Genomic DNA, 18,818 nt, shown 5'->3' with positions numbered 1-18,818 from the left:
GCATAGCATTTAAAGGAAGAGAGACAGGAAGGGAATAAGCCATGGGAAAAACTAAAACTAGAAATAGTTGGAAGGGAATTAAAATGTTAGAGGGAGAGCATGAAGAAAGCCATGCAATATTAGGGCTACCTTCTTGATTATTTTTCACTGGCAGCTGCTGAGGGTCCCATTGCTGCACATTCCCCTCCCTCCATGGAGAGCAGCCAAGCACTTCTCTGTGAGAGCGATGAATGTGCAAAACAGTTTTGAATGCTTCAGCTTTAAACAAAACACTCTCCAAAGCCCCCTTCTGCCTTGGGCAGCTTCCCCCCAAGCCTCCAGGTGGAAACCTGGCAACTTTGTAGGCTCTCATGAACTCCTTTTGCCGATTGGTCCGTTATTAATACTGAAATATGAATACTGGTATGAAAAAAGTGAGAATCAGGCTAAATTTCCTTGCAAAAAGGAGAGATGTAATCTACTCCCTCCTCCGTGTCTCTCCTTACATGCCTTGTGCTCACTCCTTGCAGACAGGTGGGTGGAGATGTCAGCTCTAACAGGTGTAGAACTGCTTTATGGGACCCTCAAATCCTGTTGCAGTCAATGGAAATTCTGCCAGTCACTTTGATGGGACTACGAGTGTCCCTGCAAGGCTCACACCCCTGAAACTCACACCAACCCGTACCCATTGGCCTCTTCAGAGAATCTGATCAGCTGAGTGGGAAAGGTGTGAAGCTGAGAAACAGCCTTTAGTCCTTTTGATTCTTCCCATGAGTAAAGGGAGGCTTTTTCCAAGCCTGAAGAAGTGTATAAAAGAAAAGCCTTTCTCACAGGTAATTTTTTATCAGTCCAAGCAGTGACATAGTCAATTTTTCAAAAGCTTGCTAGTGATTTAAGGGCGTAAATCCCATCTGACTTCAGAAATGAGACTTAGACAGGTTTTTGCCCTTGAGCCACATCTCTAAGGACGTCTGTGCTCCTTTAAGGAAGAGGTGAAAATGGGGTTCTAAGCAACTCTTTTTGAATCAGAGGCATACATAAGAGCTGACATGTCACAGGACTGATGTTTGACATATGGATCTAGGCAAGTCATGCAGCCCAAAGGATCTGAACTGGAAACCTCTGCACTTATTTTCAGGCAGCAATTTATATGAGATCTAAGTGGCACTGTGCTAGAGAACATGAACACCCTTGACTGGAGCTCTAGGAGAGTGAGTGTTAATGAGGTGCATCTATGAATTTAATAATAAGCTTATTCTCTCAGACCGTATGCAGGTTGTTTGGAAAAACATATACTAACTGAATGAGTCTGGAAAAAAACCAGAGTGTTTTAAAGCTTTCCCATTGTGGTGGTAGAACCAACGAAGCTCTGCCATATTGATGGAGGCCACAGCGGTAGGACCTCTACTAGCGAGGGCTTCTGCACTGCTGCAGTCACAATGGCTTTCTAGCTGGTGAGATCTGAAACGCTCTCAGAATCATCTTGTATTCAGCAGGGTAGGAGGCAGAAAGCCCATAAGGACATACAGCAGCAACTGTAGTCTGCCACACTCTGGACACGGTGACATAGGTTTGAATGTCGCTGCCTTGGCAGGTCTGTCCTGAAGACATTTGCTTGCATGAATAAATTAGACACAGCTGAAATCCTCCAAGCTTCTTCCAGGGGTGCAAGGGCTGCAGGATGAGGCCCTGAAGGAAAGGCTGTGCAAGGATAGCCTCAAACAGAGCAGTTTGACCAGGCACCTCTGGCAGGCACAGCATTATTTTTTAAAATTACTACCAGCAATGCAATCTCTCTGTGAGACATAGATAGGATGCTCTTGTTTTCAGAAACTCCAATAAAAAAACCCATATTTATTTCATATATTCATGTACTTAACTAGCCATACTGTCTATCCCAGGAAATCCATGGGATTTCCCAAAGAGCTTTGTTACTTGATTCATTGTAAATGGTGCGGAATCTGCAGATGTAGTGTTAATTATAAGTGATCTAATTTTCAGGAAGTGTCAGGATAAAGTGCAGTCACTGCCATGCTGGCACTCAGCACATAAATATCCTGGTGTGCTCGTTTTTCTATGCATGCTTCAGATTTGACACTGAAATTCCAGCCTTTGGTCCTTATCCTGTTAGCACAATGTGAGTAAAGTTATTTAGCTGAGGATGCTTCAGTGCTTCTCCTGCAGGTAAGAGCTGGCAAGATCAGCCAGTGGTTTGCAAATATGTAGTGTAAACAAATCAAGAGAACAAGTCTGCATAAACATAGAGACTTATACACCTTACTTTATTTTCTCTGCTAAAGTACATGATGATGGGAACTGCCTTGCTAATTGTTGGACTTTCGTTTTTGAACACAGGCAGGTTGTTCTGCCTGTGGTAACCATAGGGTTTATAACACCAATCATGGGGTGTACAGCACCCTGAACTTGGTGGCTGTTTCGTCCTAATGAACTGTATTTAGAGTGTTTACACAGTGTGCATTCATCTTCTCAAGGTCTGTAACATGAACTGTGGACTCTTACTGCCCTAAGGGTAATATATATGGTGCTTCTGCTAGGCTAGAGAAAATAACCTTTCTCCTACTCAGTTCGCTTTAATTAATGTTAGAGTTGAGTTGCACCACTTTTTTTTTTTTTTTTGCATACTCTGGGGCATGTTGAGACCTTAAGCTTTTGGTTAACATTTTCTGTGCCAGATGAATACCTCAGTCTGACTCTGGAGGGATGTCTCTGGATGTTCAGCTCTTTCTATGAATTTTTTTTCCACAACGGTTTCTTGTGAAAGACATAATGACATTGCATGCATAGAGCTAGATTTTCCAAATAATGTTATCACTGCCTGGTTGTAGTTTCCTTTCCAAAGTGCAATAGCCAAGAAAAGTGGTGCAACTCAACTCTGACTTCTGTGAAAAACACCTATATTCAGCTATGTTATAAACCCTTGGAAAATCACAGTTTACACACACCTGGCAGAGGCTTTCTAAGTTTGGCTGTTAATCTCTTTGATGTTTCAGTCTGTGGAGGCCTTGCTCTGATCTATGGCTGCAGGGACTGAGAGGGAGGTTTCTGGCAAGGCTCTTCTTGGTGCCTCCTGGTACAACCATGGAGAATTGTGCTCTCTGTCATTGACCTCCTGACCCCAAAAGATGAGGAAGAAGGGTCCTGGCCTTTATTTGTGGAGTTGGCATAAATAGGTGGACTAAAACAGCCTAGAGAGAGAGAGACTTGAACTGGGGACTTGGAGTGGAGAAGATACTTGGCCTCACTGTAAGAAACCTGGCGTGCGACTTTGGGTGGCAAATTGAGGCTGGAGACTGCTGGGATGAAACGTAGGCAACAGTTGGGCAAGGAAAACTTGGGAGGTTGTGCTGAAGAGTGGAAACCGGCCTATCAAGGCTGGAGACCAGGGATGAGGGAACAGGGAGCCTGGGACCTGGAACGTGGGTGGTGGCACATGGGAGGTAACAGGGTAGGTTGGCAGTGGGGAGCAGGATGATGAGATTGTGCTTCTGAGAACCCATGTAACTGAAGAGGAGCCCAGGATGCTCTGAAAAGCAGCATGCACTCATGTAATTGAAGTGTGGGATTATGTCAGGAGGGACTTGCAGTCACCCTTAGTTTGGGTGTCTTCTAATTTTGAATGCTTACATTTGCAAACTCAGTTTTCTCTTTAATGGAGCTATTTGTCAATGATAGGACTACCTGTTTCTCTGTAGGAAGCTGGTGCCAAAAGGCTATCATGATGCTCTAGTATGCAAGTCCTGAACAGTGTTGCATTTAGTAAATTATGATGAAACATCTCCATGTCATTTATTTGTGGTGCTGTTTGTATATGAGGACTGTAATTCTCTTAAACCTCATCTACTTCAGAGTAGAATGAATTAACATGGATGATTGAGGGGCTGTCTAACTAACGGACTTTCAATACAGTTAATGCCCAGCAACAAATTCAATGTTTCTTTGGATAACGGAAGAGTTTAGTTTTTTTAAATAATCAAGTTTTGGTAATTTAAATTCACTGGTGTCAGAATGTTTTTCACATAGACTTTTTCTCTTTTGCTTAATATACAGCAAACTATTAATTTTTGAGAAGATACAGGCATGACTTTGTACAGTTACAAACAAAGATTTGATCAATATCAGCGTATTTTTCTAAATATCGCCTTGTGATAGGATAAGGGGAGATAAAAGCACAGCTCTGGAGATAATTGCCAGAGCTTATAAACACTCCTCCCCCCGACACCCCCCTTTCATTTCATGACAGCTGCAGCAGCAGAGACAATATCCAGGACTGTACAGAGAGTGCTGGCTGTGGTAGCACCCCTGGTGTGTTTATGCAGCTCTCTGCACTAGCAGTAAATGATCAATGGTCAAAAATGTCAAAATCCAGCAGTAGACAGCTCTGAGTGGCCTGCTGTTGCTGACCATGCTTTGAGCTTGGGGTTGGACAGGAGGATCTCCAGAGGTCCCCTCCCACCTCAGCCATGCTGTACCAACATGGGCCCAATGCCCATCTCAGGCACATCCACATAGGCTGCTCAGAGGCTGGTGGTGACACAGTGCCATAGGTGGGACGCTGGTTGGTGGGACACAGGGTTTGTGGCTCCTCCAGTGTGTCTCGCTGAGACTAGTCTGAGCCACCTTTTTGAGGGAAGCAAAGGGATGTGTCAGCAGACCCAGATGCTCTCCAGGATTAGGAGCCTCAGGTTGCTGTTTGCACTGCCTATCTGTGGGCACTAAACTTCAATGAGGGAAGCATTTTCCCCTGTTTTATCTGTGGAGGGAGATTAGCCCAGGCAGAAGGAGACTCAGAGTATGGATTTCTGCTCTGAATCACCTCCAGGGACATTTTCCCTTTGGGTGTAAGGGCAGTCAGCTGATACTGAAGGAGCAATTTCCCTGCATTTTGTGCTTCAAGATGTTAATGCACCTGAGATGTCAATGCAGGCTAAGAAAATGGGATTTCTTCAGCCTGGAAAAGAGAAGGCTTCAGGGTGACCCAACTATGACCTTCCTGTACCTGGATGGACCCTACAAGAAAGATGGAGAGGGACTTTTTACAAGAGCATGTAATGACAGAATAAGGGAGAATGGCTTCAAACAGAAAGAGAGTAGGCTTAGATTAGACATTAGGAGCAAGTTCTTTGCTGCAAGGTTGGTGAGGCACAGAAACAAGCTGCCCAGAGAAGTTGTGGATGCCCCTGGAAGTGTTCAAGGCCAGGTTGGATGGAGCTCTGAGCAACCTGGTCTAGTGAAAGATGTCCCTGCCCTTGGCAGGCAGTTGAAATTAGATGATCTTTAAGGTCCCTTCCAACCCAAGCCACTCTATGGTTCTATGATTCATTTTTAAGGTTATAGTTAATAGATAAGCATTTACAAATTATTGTTATCAGGAGACAATTATTGATCAAATTCCTATACCCAACCCAAGGACAAAAAGTGGTCTAAATGGCATACAGATGAATAGAGAATTTGTTGCTCTCCTGTGGTAAGCATATTGACCATCTTCTCCTGCTTGAAGCCTTTAATGTTAGCACAGGGGGGAAGGCTCTCCTCCTAACTAGAGGGTGTTTCTGGTGTTTGGGTTTTTAATTGGGTCTTTTTTTGTAGGTTTTTTGTTTGTTTTGTTCTCTTTTGGTTTGTTTTTGTTGTTGTCATTTTTGTTTTTTTTTTTTTTTTTTTCTTTTTTTTTTGAGACAGAGAGACTGGGGTTTTGAAGCAATTTATTAAATGGAGTTACCACAAATATGTCTCCTTTTTACATGTCCATTTTCAGGTTAGCGACCTGTAAAAATACTCACTCTGCTGAATCTTTTAAAGCATGCAATAAAACAGAGTTTTATGGAAGAGAACAAGGCAATGTATACGAGTCTGACAGATTTCAATGAGCCAAAATGTTCATTGTAATTTTATCACAGGGTATCAATATGAGAACTGACAATTACCTGTGATCAGTGAGGCCTGAACCTCTTTCCACCAATAGATGCTTTTTTAATCACTGTGGGCTGCGCTTTTGTCTCACAGTTTTAGGCAACAGCCTTCTGCAAAAGTTTTGTGTAAGGTGTGAGGTTTAACAAGCCCTGATTCAGTAATGATTTTAATGGTTAATATAATTTCCCCCCTTAGTCCCAGAGGCCTGAGACCATAGAAATCTTCATTTTTTTTCTGCTGAAGGATGTTATGTGAGCAGGGGAGATTACGAAGTTTGGTTGGATTCTGTTGTTTCATGCATGTGTGCTTGCTGGCTGTTGGACTGAATGGAAAAGTGCTAGGCTCTCCCTGCCTCTTGCTTGGGGAGGGTTCAAAGAAGTTTTTTTCCTCTGCCCTATTAGAGATTTAAAAAAGAAAAAAAAATAGGGACATTACTGCCCCTGATTACTCCTCCTTTGACAGCTTGGCCAACAGTTTCAAAAGCAGCTGAAAGAAAACAGGAAGACACACAGACAGCGTGATGATTTAAACTTTGTTTCTCTAGGAAACAGGGCTAGGAAGAGTACGTAAGCCTCTTTGTGACAGAATCAACCTTCTCCAGACTTAAAATTGGCTCAGAAATGAAAAGGAATGGATCCTCCATGTGCTGATTATTTTAAAAATGCTCACAAGCTCTCATTCAGTTTTATGACTATTTTGTGACTTGCTCCTGGAACTGAAAGTTTGATGCTGAGGTCTTATATATATATAGTGTAGTAGAGGTCCCTTAGGTCATCATAATTGTTATGGTATCCCAGTGCTACCCTAGCACTTATAGGGATTGCTCCTATTATTCCTGTGAATGATGAGGGTCCCCATCTCCCCAGTACTAATTGTGCTTCGTGAGTGTGTCTGACAGCAATTTGCTCTCATTGACTGTTACATATGATGTGCTTACAAAAATTGCTAGAAAAATCTGGATGGGCAAAAAAAAAGGTCCCCTGATCCAACCAGATTGGTGAGAGAATAGTAAAGGGCAGAAAAGCACAGCTGCCTTTGCATGGCACAATGCAGGGCTATCCTTCACTCTCTCCTTCCATGCCTCTGGCACTGGATGAGCCCTGTTCAGCCTTTTTTGTCAGCTGGGAACTGAAAAGGGCAGTACCAAAGAACTTGCTGTTTTTTACAAATCTATGTCCTGATGCAAACTCTTATTGAAATAAACTGTGTGGAACAATCTGAAGCTGAAATCTATTTTATCTTTCTTTTTTTTTTTTTTTCCCCAAGCCTATTGCTGGGAACTTTCTTCCCCAGAGACTTACAGACTCTTTTGTCATAACAGGTGCAGCCTGGGGGATGGTGGTAGCAATTCACGGATCCTCCTGGGAGTAATTACACTTCTTTTCGAGTTCCCCTTGTCTGATGCATCTCTCTGGTAGCACTTCTGCCAGGAGCTGTGCTCATACGTTAACTTTAATCCATTCAGTAGAGGGAGTCAGATGCTAAAATCTGAGCTAGCCCCTCCAGATCAGGACCTTGTACTTGCATGCAGGATCTGAAATACTTGATTCTTTGCTGTCTGCTTAACCCAAGTGGGGGTGTCTGGGATGTCTTGATCTCAGCTGAGCTGGCTAAACTCTGCTGTAATGATACAATCACAGCAGCAACAACAGCAATGTAATTAAGAGTTATCATGCCAATGCTCTTCAATATTGCCTTGCAGGATCCATCTCTGCAAGTTGGTGATATTTCTCTACATCTGTGTAGCTCCCCTGCCTCTCTGGTGGACACTGTTTGCAGCAGTACTTGCTGGTGCATAGTTGGAGGGACATTTGGTTCCATTTTATGATGAACTTTCCTCTCTTGTGTCCGTGGAGATCTGGTTCCATAGCACAGCTTCTAGGCACCAGCTGCCACCTGTTTTCTAAGGTAGAAAGAGGGAACTGATGTAGGGAAGGTGCACAGAGGCATGTAAGGAATTATGCCTCCCAAACTTGGTGTGTCTCTTCAAAACCAGGTTGTTACACAAAAAGCTGATGTGAATTTGGCATACGGATCTTCTTAAACTGTAAAAACAACCATGGACCCCAACTCCCCAGCATCTCAAAGGCTACCTTGAATGGCCAGGGTGGGAAGATGTGGGTCACAGCAGGTGCCATGGGTCATGGCCCATCCCAAACAGCAGAAGGAAGGATGGCAGGAGGCCCCTGTACCCCTGCCCAGTAAGGGACTCCTCATGAGAATCAATGTGGGTTTTTGTTCTTCAGATTACTCAACTGCATGGTGGGAGAGCAGTGAAATCTTTTACACAATCCTTGTAGCCGATCAGCAGAGAAGCAAAAGTCAGCTGCATGTCCTAAAATGATGCCTGTGGTGTAAAACACATCAGGATGGTAGTGACTAATACTTTGGAGACAGACATGAAGAGGGAACCAGTCTCAAACTGGTGGCTAAAATTTGGCCTATTTGACTTCTTCTGTGTTATCCCAATTATTTCATTAGGAAGTTTTGAACCAAGAAACACTGTGGGATGCAAAAATCTGCTTCAAATGTTCATTCTTAGAATGGTAATTGAGTTTTAAATATTTATGGCAGAACCTGGAGTTGTACTAGTGAATGCATTATAGACTCTCCCCAGTGGTAAGCCTGGCTTGCTGGAGCCCTTGCTCTGCAAATAGCCCCACTACAGTGAAGAGAGGGGAAAGGAGGAGGAGGAGACCAAGTAGGCTTCTGTGAAAATGATTTATTTAGCTGATTTTAGAGGTCTTACTCCTGCACAGGCATCTCTTTCAGTGTGGAACAATGGGAACTGGGGAGGAGAGGGCTGTTCTAACCAAACCTGGAACCTGGATAACCTAAAGGTCTGCATTCATACCACTTGCAACTGTTTGCCCTAAAACAACATTAGCCCTGCAAAAAGATGAGTCAATGAGGAGTGAAAGACTCTCGGCTACTCTTGCCATTTGTAGCTCTTGCTGCTTGCCATTACTGATCCCACGTGAAACACTAGGAGATAACATATGCATTTTTTTCTTTTACTGCTGATGGAAATAAGATTGTTTCCCCTGCAGGCAGCGCAGAAACGAATCCATGATCCTGTGCTCTGTAATAGGAATAGGCCGTGGTGCAATGGATAAAAGGGAGGCCTTATTCCTTAGCCCAGCCCTGGTCTGCTGTGGGAAGACAACACGCCACATGTACGTATTCTCTTACTTTAATGTGCACTAGTAATACAGCTCTAAGCCCCTAGCTGAGATTGATGGTCTTCAAGGCTCAAGGCACCAGTCACTTGAGCCCGAGAACCTGTTTTGCAGGGGGGTCTTCAGCAGCCCTTGCGTACCTCGCAGGGGCAGCTCTGGTGGGTGTGCTGGAACAGCAGCCCCTCGGGGAGTGCGCTCAGGTGCACCAAGGCGCCCCTCACCTTGGGCCAGGTGGCAGAACAAGCTGCAGCTTAAACCGGCAAAGCCCTTTGCCAGCGCTGAGGAACTCCCCGAGTACCGCATCGCCCCTCTCGCCGCTGGCCGGGCCGGACCGTGCAGGGCACGGGGTGTCCGCGGCTGCCGCTGCCCTACCGCTGCGGCGGGGCCGCCCTCCGCCCGGGCGGCCGCCGGGGGTCCCCGGTCCCGCTCCCCTCGCCCGCCGCGGCCGCGAGGGGCGGGGTGGGGCCGCACCAGGGACCGGGCGGCTCGGCGCTCCCGTGCCTCGGCCGCCTCGCTCGGCCCCGCACCCCGGCGGGCGGGGGGGACGGGGGCGGTGGCCGGCTGCCGGGCGAAGGCGCCGGCTGCGGCGGCGGGTGCCGGGGCTGCCACCCCCGCGGGCAGGCACGGCGGCGGCGGCGGATGGCGGCAAAGGTCAGTGGGCGCCCGCTCCCGCGGCGGGGGCTCCCTTCCTCCCCGGCTGTCCCCCCGGAGCGGCGGGCGATGCTCGTGTGCGGTGGATCCAGCGCCTCCCCCTCCTCCTGTTCCGGCGGGGAGCGGGGCCGCCCCGGGCGCGGATGCCCCCGCGCCACGCCTCCCTCCTTTCCTTCCCTCCCGCCCGGGCGAGGGGGAGACGCGGCTTTCGTAAGCGCCCGTCCTGGCCGGCCCCGGCGCGCTCGGCTGGCTGCGGGCAGAGCGGGCTGCGCGGCTGCCGCTCCGCGGGCGGTGCCCGGGGCGATGCGCGGTGCAGGTGAGCGCCGAACAGCGCCCGGGGCCGCCCGCTGCCCGCCGCGCCCCGGGAGGCTGCTCGGGGCAACCCGGCGGGCACTTCGGAACCCGGCGGGGTCGCGCCTGCATCGCGCCAGCGCTGTTCCGAGCTGAGGAGGGTTATCCGTGTGCTTCGCGAGCAAGTAAATCCAGATAACTTAGAGAAGGGGTCTGGTGGGGTCCTTTGTTCCTGCGGGAGGTTTGGTGGTGGTTTAGCGTTGTTTGTTGTTTTTCTTTTGTTGGTGTTTTTCTTTTTTCTTTTGGTTGATTTTCCGCTCCCTTCCTCATGCCGGCAGTTAGCAGAGAAGATATGCGGTAACTCGAGTGCTGTCATTAAGTGCCAGACATCTCGCCGGGCTTTTAGGAAAAACGGCTTTAATTATTTTTTTAAGCCAACGAGGAGGAGAGGCGTGAAGCCCCCTGCCCAGGTAGGATCCCTGCTCTGCAGAGTGGCAGCGTTCAGAGTTCCTTGCGGCGTTAGATGCTGTCTCCTGGCCGAGGTCGAGCTGCCAAAAATGTGATTTACGGACCCTGCCGACATCCATCACCCGAGCGCTTTGTTCCGACACGCCGGACGGCGGAGGGACTTCTCCGGGAGCAGCTCTGCCTCTCCTGAAACGTGGATACGCTTAGGATGTGTGCACCAGGCTGCTAGCCAGGGAGGCATTAAGGGTGTGTGTTTGTGTAATAGGTGTCTAGAAAAAAAAAAAAAAAGCAAACAGGCTTTTGATAAGGTCCCATTAATTGAACTGTAAACATAGTAATTCCTCTGTTCTTGTTTCCTCACCGAAACTCTTCCTCACCGATATGGCCCATGGTTTTTGTTTTCTTTTTCTTCTTTTTTTAGTAGTACATTTCAGAGAACTTTTGATACAGATTTGCTTAAGATTTTGGGTCTGATTTTGGAACGTATTTGTAACCTTCCAACTTATGATGTATATGAAGGTCCTGTTTTCAGCCTTTCTGTACCCACGCTGGGGTTACAGGCCTTTTTGAAATGTCCACCGAGTCTGCACTAATGTAGAGCCTATGGGATTATAATGACAGTAATTTAGGAAAAAAACCCCTTCTGCTGAAAACACTGTTGTTGGCTATGTAATAGTGTGTGACTGGATTTCAGCTTATTGATTGCGTGAAAGGTGAAACATAAAAGTAGCTCTGGCCGAGGTGCGCACAGCTGGGACAGCCTTGTGCTGTTGCTGGCTGTGGCACTGGCAGCACTGGTGTGCCTGTGATGGTTGGGATGGAGCTCTGTGGAAAATTCCCACCATGCACACGCTTTTGTTGGTAGTGTAGTTAAAAAGCCCAAACCTCTGGTTCAAAGCTGTGAAGGTCTGTTGGAGGGTTTGGATAGCTGTCTGGGTATGTGGAGACAAATGGAAATGATGTGTTTTCTGCTGCTTGTCTGGGGGGAGCAAAGTTGTTTGGGCCACACCTGCTGCAAATTTTATATGCATATTGGGAAGTCTTGGGAGTACTGGACAGTGCTGTGGAATATCCAGATCAGAAATGCCAGAGAGACAATAAATGTTGCTTTGGCTCTAATATAGTCTGTTTAAATTATATGTTCAAATGCAATAACTTAGAATGAGCGTCTCATCCAAAGATTTGCTGTGGCTTAGCAGAGTGCCTAGGGAACGGGCAGGTAGATGCTTCTGGGAGCTGGTCACCCTTCCCCAGATGAATCACTTGGGCCTTCAGTTTTGCCACAATCCATGGATATGTTTTTGTCATACCTGTTCCTGGCTACAGTTCAGGGTTCTCACCTTGACCCCTCGATGAACTGGATCCGAAACTCCGTCAGCCACAGTCTGACAGAGGCTTCAGCATAGTTTTAACTTCAGTCATGTGAGTTGTTCTAATGAAATTAAAGAGGGATACTAACAAGCAGGCTTGCATGCAAAGGGTTTAAGCTCAGGGCTACCTCTCACAAGCCTTCCAGGGTGTGAACTACTCATATTTTTTATTCGCATGGGGCTGAGAACAAATGCCATATCATGTTTGGGTTCCGTGCAGAAGAGCTGACCACTCTTGGGACCAGCACTGGCAGAGTAGGAACAGTGGTGCCTCTCTGCTGGAGTTTTATGGAGGATTAGTTTGCACTTGGGACCTGAAGTCTTGCTAGAAACTAATGAAGCTTGTACTCCTAAGTGCTCAAGCCATCCTTTTGAGCAGAATTTAGTTTTCTAAGTCAGTGAAATATTTTTCAGACTGTGACCCCAATCAGTTGATGGTGCCTAGAGGATGGGTCGAGAGGTATGCATGGACCTAGATGATGACCTGATCAGTTGATGTGACCCTACCAAAGACCCTGTGATTTGTGGTTTTGACCACATGGCTATTGACTTTGGGACCTGGCCTAAGGCTCCAGCCCTTTTAAGAGGAGTTCTTACATTGCCCTTTGTATGCCTATGTTTATTTGTCAGCCAGTTCTGCAGCCTTTCTGTACATCAAGATATTCAGGCAAGAAATTTCACTGACTTGAGCGTGGTTATTCAGCTGAGTAAATGGTGTGCAATCTGAGTTCAAAGCAGTAGATTTTGGGCATGAGTGCTCTCTTTTTGTGGAGCATGTGGGAAACTAGTTTCTAGAGCCTGGGATCTTGGCATGCCTTAAATTCTCTCCTGTTCTTACACTTTGCCTCTATCCGGTGGGTGGGTGGGCTGGAAGTGAGATAGGAGGCTGGGCTATCCTCCCCTTTACAGAAAGCAGCTCTTCCAGAGAAATTCCACAGCTGTTTCTGAGTCTGTCTGGAGTTGCCTGCCCGCTTTGTTGATGCTGTTTTCTGCTGCTGTACTGTGCTCTGCGATGGGAGCAGGGGAGTCCTTGGAACTGATGTAGCTCTGTAGCATGATCCGTGAAACCGAGAGGGGTTAGGGGAAACCCTTCCAGCTCTCATCAGTGCAGCATCTCTCTATGTCCTCGGCTGACAAGGGCTCAGCATTTGTTGATACGACTACCTCAAAGGCACCTTTGGTGGCCAAGCACCAGAAGCATGGGCTTAGGGATGCTGGGGATGGTAAGCAGAAGGATGCTGAAGTCTCTGGGATAAGTTCATTTCCAGGGCTGGTGCTTGTGAAGGAGAGAGGAGCCCCAGCTGCTTTCATAGTTAGAGCTGAGTAATAGTCCTTTAGCCCGACAAGGCATTTCACCCCTTTCAGATGCAAATCCCCTTGCTCTGTCTTCCTGCCGCAGAAATTGCCCCTCTGGAGTAACCCCCAGATGTAAATGAGTTTGCAATTTGCCCCTTCCCGCTCCAGATGCAAAACATCTGGGCAGTTACAGAGCTGAACTGCAGTGTGTACTGTGCAGCTTCCAGGCTCTATTGAGCAAGGCATTGTTTTCTGGACTGTAGCAGAACATGGAAACACCACTAATCAAACACACCACAGTTTTCATCTGGTTTTATTTTATTTCATTTTAATTTAGTTTTCCCAGGAAATGAGCGCTTTTGTCTCCTGTTTGGCCAGTTTCAACCGGATTGCACCAATGGTTGACAGTCTGGAAGATCGCTAATTTCCCACTTGTGTTTGTTAAGATTAGTGGCTGGCTGGGAAATCTTTAAAGCATTGCTCTCTCTGACAAAAACTAGACTGTTTACAGCTATTCTGTGTTCTGCTGATAGCAGCTGCCTGGCCAGGCATTGCATGTGTGGTGGTCAAACATACAGCACCTCTGTAGCCCTGGCCAATTTGCAGGGTGTGCTCGGTCTCCAGGGCATGGGTGGCTATGAGGTAATGTCGGAGGGAGCTGCAGTGGCTGCAGTGGAGGGGCAGGAGGACAGAGGACACAGATCTCCCACAGATGGGTCCCATTTGGTCCCATTTGGTACTCTTCCTTGCAGCCTGGCTACCCTTTAGTTTGTCAAGCTAAAGCCACCTGAGATTTAATGTGGCTTGCAGGCTGACACTCATAGCTTGGAGCCTGCTTTCTTTGACCTCCAGGACACCTTGGGCTGAATGAAGGTGAGCATCAGATCAGATGGGAATGTGCATCCTGGGCAGGACTTATGTGCAAACTTGCACATGTGCAATGGCAGCATGATAATCTGGGTGTTCACCAGCATCATCCTGTTGAATTCAATGATAATTTGACACCGATAACAGTCAGAGCCATATTTTTTTTCCAAAATAGCTTGAGAGTGAATACAGTCCTTGATTCCCACACAGCCCTCTGCAGGTGTGCACTTGGGTTGATGGGGTACTGTAAGATGTCAGGGGCATGCTTCTGTGTTGCTAAGCATCCCGGTATAGATGCAGCTGGTTTGGCTTGGGTGGTCTGCCTCGGAAATCTGGACAACATTGTACTAAGAAAAGCAGACTCACCCTCACCCAGGCTGTGTGCTAGACAGTATAGCTGTGTTCGATGTGGTGGGCACAGTTCTTCCAGACTTGGACTGAAGGAAGGACAAGCATCGACATTATAAATAGGTGTCAGAGGTGTCAAGAGCATTTGTGGGATGCACATGCAGTTCTTCAGCCAGTGCGTGTTTTGATACCCTCTTTGTTGCTGCTGATCTTCAGACAGTACATGCCTGTTGTCCTGGGGCATAGAGCGTGGTTCTTCAGAGGTCACCAGTGTCACTCTCTAATATCAAAATATTATGTGACACCTTAGAGGGCCAAGGTGAGTCTCAAACACCCTTATGCCACTCCTGTTCAGACAGCCTGTGGTGGAGGTAAAAGCAGAAGTGTCTGTCAAGGTGAGATGAAGGGAGGAACTGTGTAGCTGGGCCCATCATGGGTTATGGAGGATGTGGAGCACCAAGTCATGCCAACCGGGCAAAAGGAGATGTTATTCCCTTTCCGCACACACAAACTCTGCCTGTGAATCTCTGGCATCTGAATGCACTATTAGAGAAGTGTCACTCAGTGAAGGAGAATATCTCTTGCTTCCCTTCCTTTCTTGTCCTTAGGCACCAACTCAGACCACTGGCATCTTGGCATGGTAGATGGCTGTGGTGAGAATGGACTCTTGGGCTTGGACAAGACATCCTGTGTAGGTCCCTCCTCTGGTGCCAGACACCCAAACTTCTGTGTCAGAAATCCTGAAGCAGGCAGTTGTGGGGTAAAATGTTGCTGCAGTACCATCTCTGCCTGTTTTTAAATGTATTGGGCTAAGTATATACATTTAGTGATGGTGCAGTGCCTTGTCTGTTAGCTTTTAAACTGAGCTGAGCAGGTTGCATGCCAGGAGGGAAGGATTGCAATGCTTTCATCACCACAATGGACTTTTCCATGGTGGAGCTTTTCCAAAAGATGTGCACTGGAAAGGGCTGGTATGGCCCAAGTTCCTGGGACACTGCAGGCTCTGACTGACTGCACTTCAGAGACTTGACAGCTCCAGGTTTTGCAGGCTCTTCTTTCTGAGGATGGGGAAAGATGGAAGTGAAACTTGCTTTGGTAGGAACAAAAAAGCGTGTAAAGCTTGTGGTAGTAGCTGCCAGCACCTGTTAGACAAGGTAAAAATACTATTTAGAAGAAATGCTGGGTGTATGTTTGCAAGTGGGGGCATACAAAGGCAAATAAGACCTTTTAAAAAGCATGAAGCATGCATGGGGAGTGTGCTGTCAGACGCACTGCCTCTTGCCAGCTAATACCATCTGCAAATAAAACAAGTTAGGTTGTTGCTATTGTAGCTGCTTACTCTCATGAAGCAGGGCGACCCAGACTTGTCTGATGCTGAGAAATATGTTGGCAATTTTCCTGAAGTCCAAGGTGTGCAGAGTAATTTACTTAAAAGACCCAATATAACAATTATCATCCGGGATGAACACATACAACTGTAATGTTTGCTTGCAGTTGTGTTTTATATGACACTCTCCCTGAAGTTGCTCGCTGACTGCATTCACCAACAAACACAGCCTGGAGACGATGGGCTTCTTCCTGACCTGACGTTAGCAGCAGTAATTACACTTAAATAAGTTTTAATGTGGCAGTAGGAGAGATTCAGTGGCTTGGGCAGAAGGCTGTTAGTGGGGTCATTTGGGATCCAAGCCTTGGGAGCTTTCCTTCTAACCTTGGGCAAAGCACATCAGCTGCTTAGTACGTCTGTTCTTAAAATCTGATTTGTGACAATTCATTTCAGAGTTGTTGATTGATGTTGGTCTTGGTTTCCTCCTCTGAAACAACCCCAAAATCCCCAAGTGTTCGTGCATGGAATCGAAGTTTGAATATAAAGCCTCCCTCTCTTCTTCCTGCTCTTTACCTCAGATAAAGGTGGAAGAAATAGAGTTTTGTGCACGGCCATCTACTGGAGGCATCAATCATGTTGGGAGTGGAGGCTGCCAGTTTTTCCACACGTTATTAATGATGAAAAGATATAAACATATGAATGCATAATTGTGTTAGATTTAGATTGCTTACAAAATAATGACATCAGGAGAACAATGGGGTTACAAAATCTGGTGGACAAAGCACTGAAGTGCCAGGACTAACATTGCAGAACTCCCCTTTGCATCTGCATTATGATACAATCTTTAATTCTGTAATTGCATCATTTTTTTCCCTTTCACAGTGTCCCTCTTTCACTGGATAGATAATTGCTGCCTAATTCATTTTCTCTTCCCCACATTTACTTTCTGCATGTGTCTCCACATCTGTTTATTTTACGCCCCACCCAGACCTTGAACTGAACAGTACTGCTTATTTCTTCCTGGGGGGCTTTTTCAGGTGGGGAAGTTCTTATTCTTGCAGCATCTCAGGTACAGGTACTGTCTTCATTTTCATAGCTGAGGAATGGAGTCAAAGAGCAAATAAACCCTAAGTGATTGAAACACCTGCAATTTTGGCTGCCTCAAAGAGATACTTGGGGATGATTTTTGTTTTCCATTTGTCCCAGAGTACCTGGCATGACGTAGCAGTTCATCTGCTGGAAGCACAAGGACTCAGCTGTTAGTGTCGGCACTCTTGTAGATTAGCCCTAAATGCCTTGGTTTTGCAGAGGGTGGGCACTGCCCCATTAGGGGTCACTTGAAGAAGAAGACTTGTTTCAGAGACTTGCTGAGCATCTTAAAAAGACTATGGAGCCAAGAAGGAACCTGCAAGTGGTATGTCCAACTTCCTCAAGCAAGGTGGTTGTCTCTTTTTCTTCCTGCATTGCCTTTTTCACTAATCTTCCTGACCTCCACTGGGTGAGGCAGTGTTTGAGACAGCTGTTGCTTTTATCATACAACCTTATCTTTTTTCTCAAAGCAGTTGATTTCCAGGGCTCAAATGGTTTGTGATAATTGAATTGGAGACAGTCAATGCAGATGTATACAGGAGCTTGATGAAGGCTGTGTGTGTAGTCTTCATATGATATGTCTTAATTTTGAAACGATCAAGTTTGCAGTCTTTGTATTAAAAATTAACATAGCTAGGTTTAAATGCAATTTTATAACTGTACAAAGGGAAAGGGGAGAGATACATAAAAATTAGACCTTATCACATTAATCTGCAGTGACGTGAGTAATCCCAAGGGCATAGACCTTTGGGCTGATTTCTGACCCATGAGATAAGGGCGTGCTGAAGAGCACTGTTTGGGTATAGATGGTGATTGTTGATAGAGTGAGGTGATGTGCCCAGGGGGTCATCTGCTGCTGTGCTGGGGGGTTTTGCAGCCCAGAGCCAGGTTACCCTGAGATCCCATTTAAAGATGAGGTAGGCAGAACACTGGTGCTTCCCAAGTTCTCTTTGACTTGCCTGTGCTGTCCTGCTCTTCACTCTGTTGCAGTCCAGTTTCTCATCTCCTTAAACTCACCCTCCACAGTCCCGCCTCCTTCCCCTTTCTTCCTGTGCTTCCCTAACAGATGCCATCTGCTTCTCCCCGTGTTTTTGGGTACCATCACTGTAGCCTGTTACTTCCGATGCCACCTATCATTTTCCAGAGGTCCCAGGTCTAGATAACCTGGTAGGATTGTATACAATCTTGATTCCAGTTTAAATCTGTAATACTTGCTTGTTCAAACTGTAGGAGAAGGCCAGTCCAATACCTTTGATTGAAGCATTTTAGAGGATTCATCTTACTTCTAGACCAGAGCAATTACTGTAAGCATCCTCTGAGATCAAGCAACGGGTTAATGGGTGCTTTAGGCCAACTCTATGTAAATAATATACATCTGAAGAAAATGCTGTGTTCTACCCTGTTTCTCACTGTTTTGTTGTATGCGGTCTTGCTTGATCTCACCTACCTTCCGTGGAGTTGAACATGATAGTGAAATTACATCAGTTCATAGTGAGGAACGCTGGTTGCTTGTGCTTTTTTTGTTCTCTGGAACTGAATAGCAACATGATAGTGCAAGAAAGAGTGTGTGGGTTCTAGAGACTGGTCTTCCAGCTGAAATGCAAGTTGGTGCAGCTTGGCCACTTTCCAGAGAAGTGATGTCTGTAGTCTCAGCAAGTCATTAGATGTCTGCATGTCTGTCTTCTGACCAATTTACAGTGAGTTTCTTCCTACAGCTTTATTCAGAGGATGGGGAAGGGTTAATAAAAACCTCACACAGCAGCAAGAGGGGACAAAGTAGACATTTTTGGTTTTGTTCAAATGAGCATAACAATTGTCTTTCTTTCTGTACTTTGGGCTTTTTTGTTTCATCAAACTAGATGAGGAAAAGTGGATATACCAGCAAAGAAAATATGTTTGCCAACAAAATCTGGCCTTGGAACAGACCAGACTGACCTGAAGTGAAACAGTTGCGACGACAATGATTTAAAAGTCAGACTTGTGTTCTTGGGAGTTTCTGATATAAATCATGACCATGATTGCTAT

The 18,818-nt window shown here is 46.3% G+C and overlaps 1 protein-coding gene across 1 annotated transcript in view; it reads left to right on the top strand.

Moving 5' to 3' along the window:
- Positions 1 to 10,126: 10,126 nt before the first annotated feature.
- Positions 10,127 to 18,818, top strand: part of RNF152 (ring finger protein 152) — a 39,548-nt gene continuing 30,856 nt past the window's right edge. The window contains exon 1 of the mRNA XM_018076855.2: positions 10,127 to 10,213. The gene's annotated coding sequence lies outside the window, so the exon portion shown is untranslated. The remainder of the gene's footprint in view (positions 10,214 to 18,818) is intronic.

Source organism: Manacus vitellinus, unplaced genomic scaffold, assembly GCF_001715985.3.
Source record: "Manacus vitellinus isolate BGI_N305 unplaced genomic scaffold, ASM171598v3 scaffold_33_pilon, whole genome shotgun sequence".
Lineage (NCBI taxonomy): Eukaryota > Metazoa > Chordata > Aves > Passeriformes > Pipridae > Manacus > Manacus vitellinus.
This window is presented reverse-complemented; position numbering and strand designations above follow the sequence as displayed.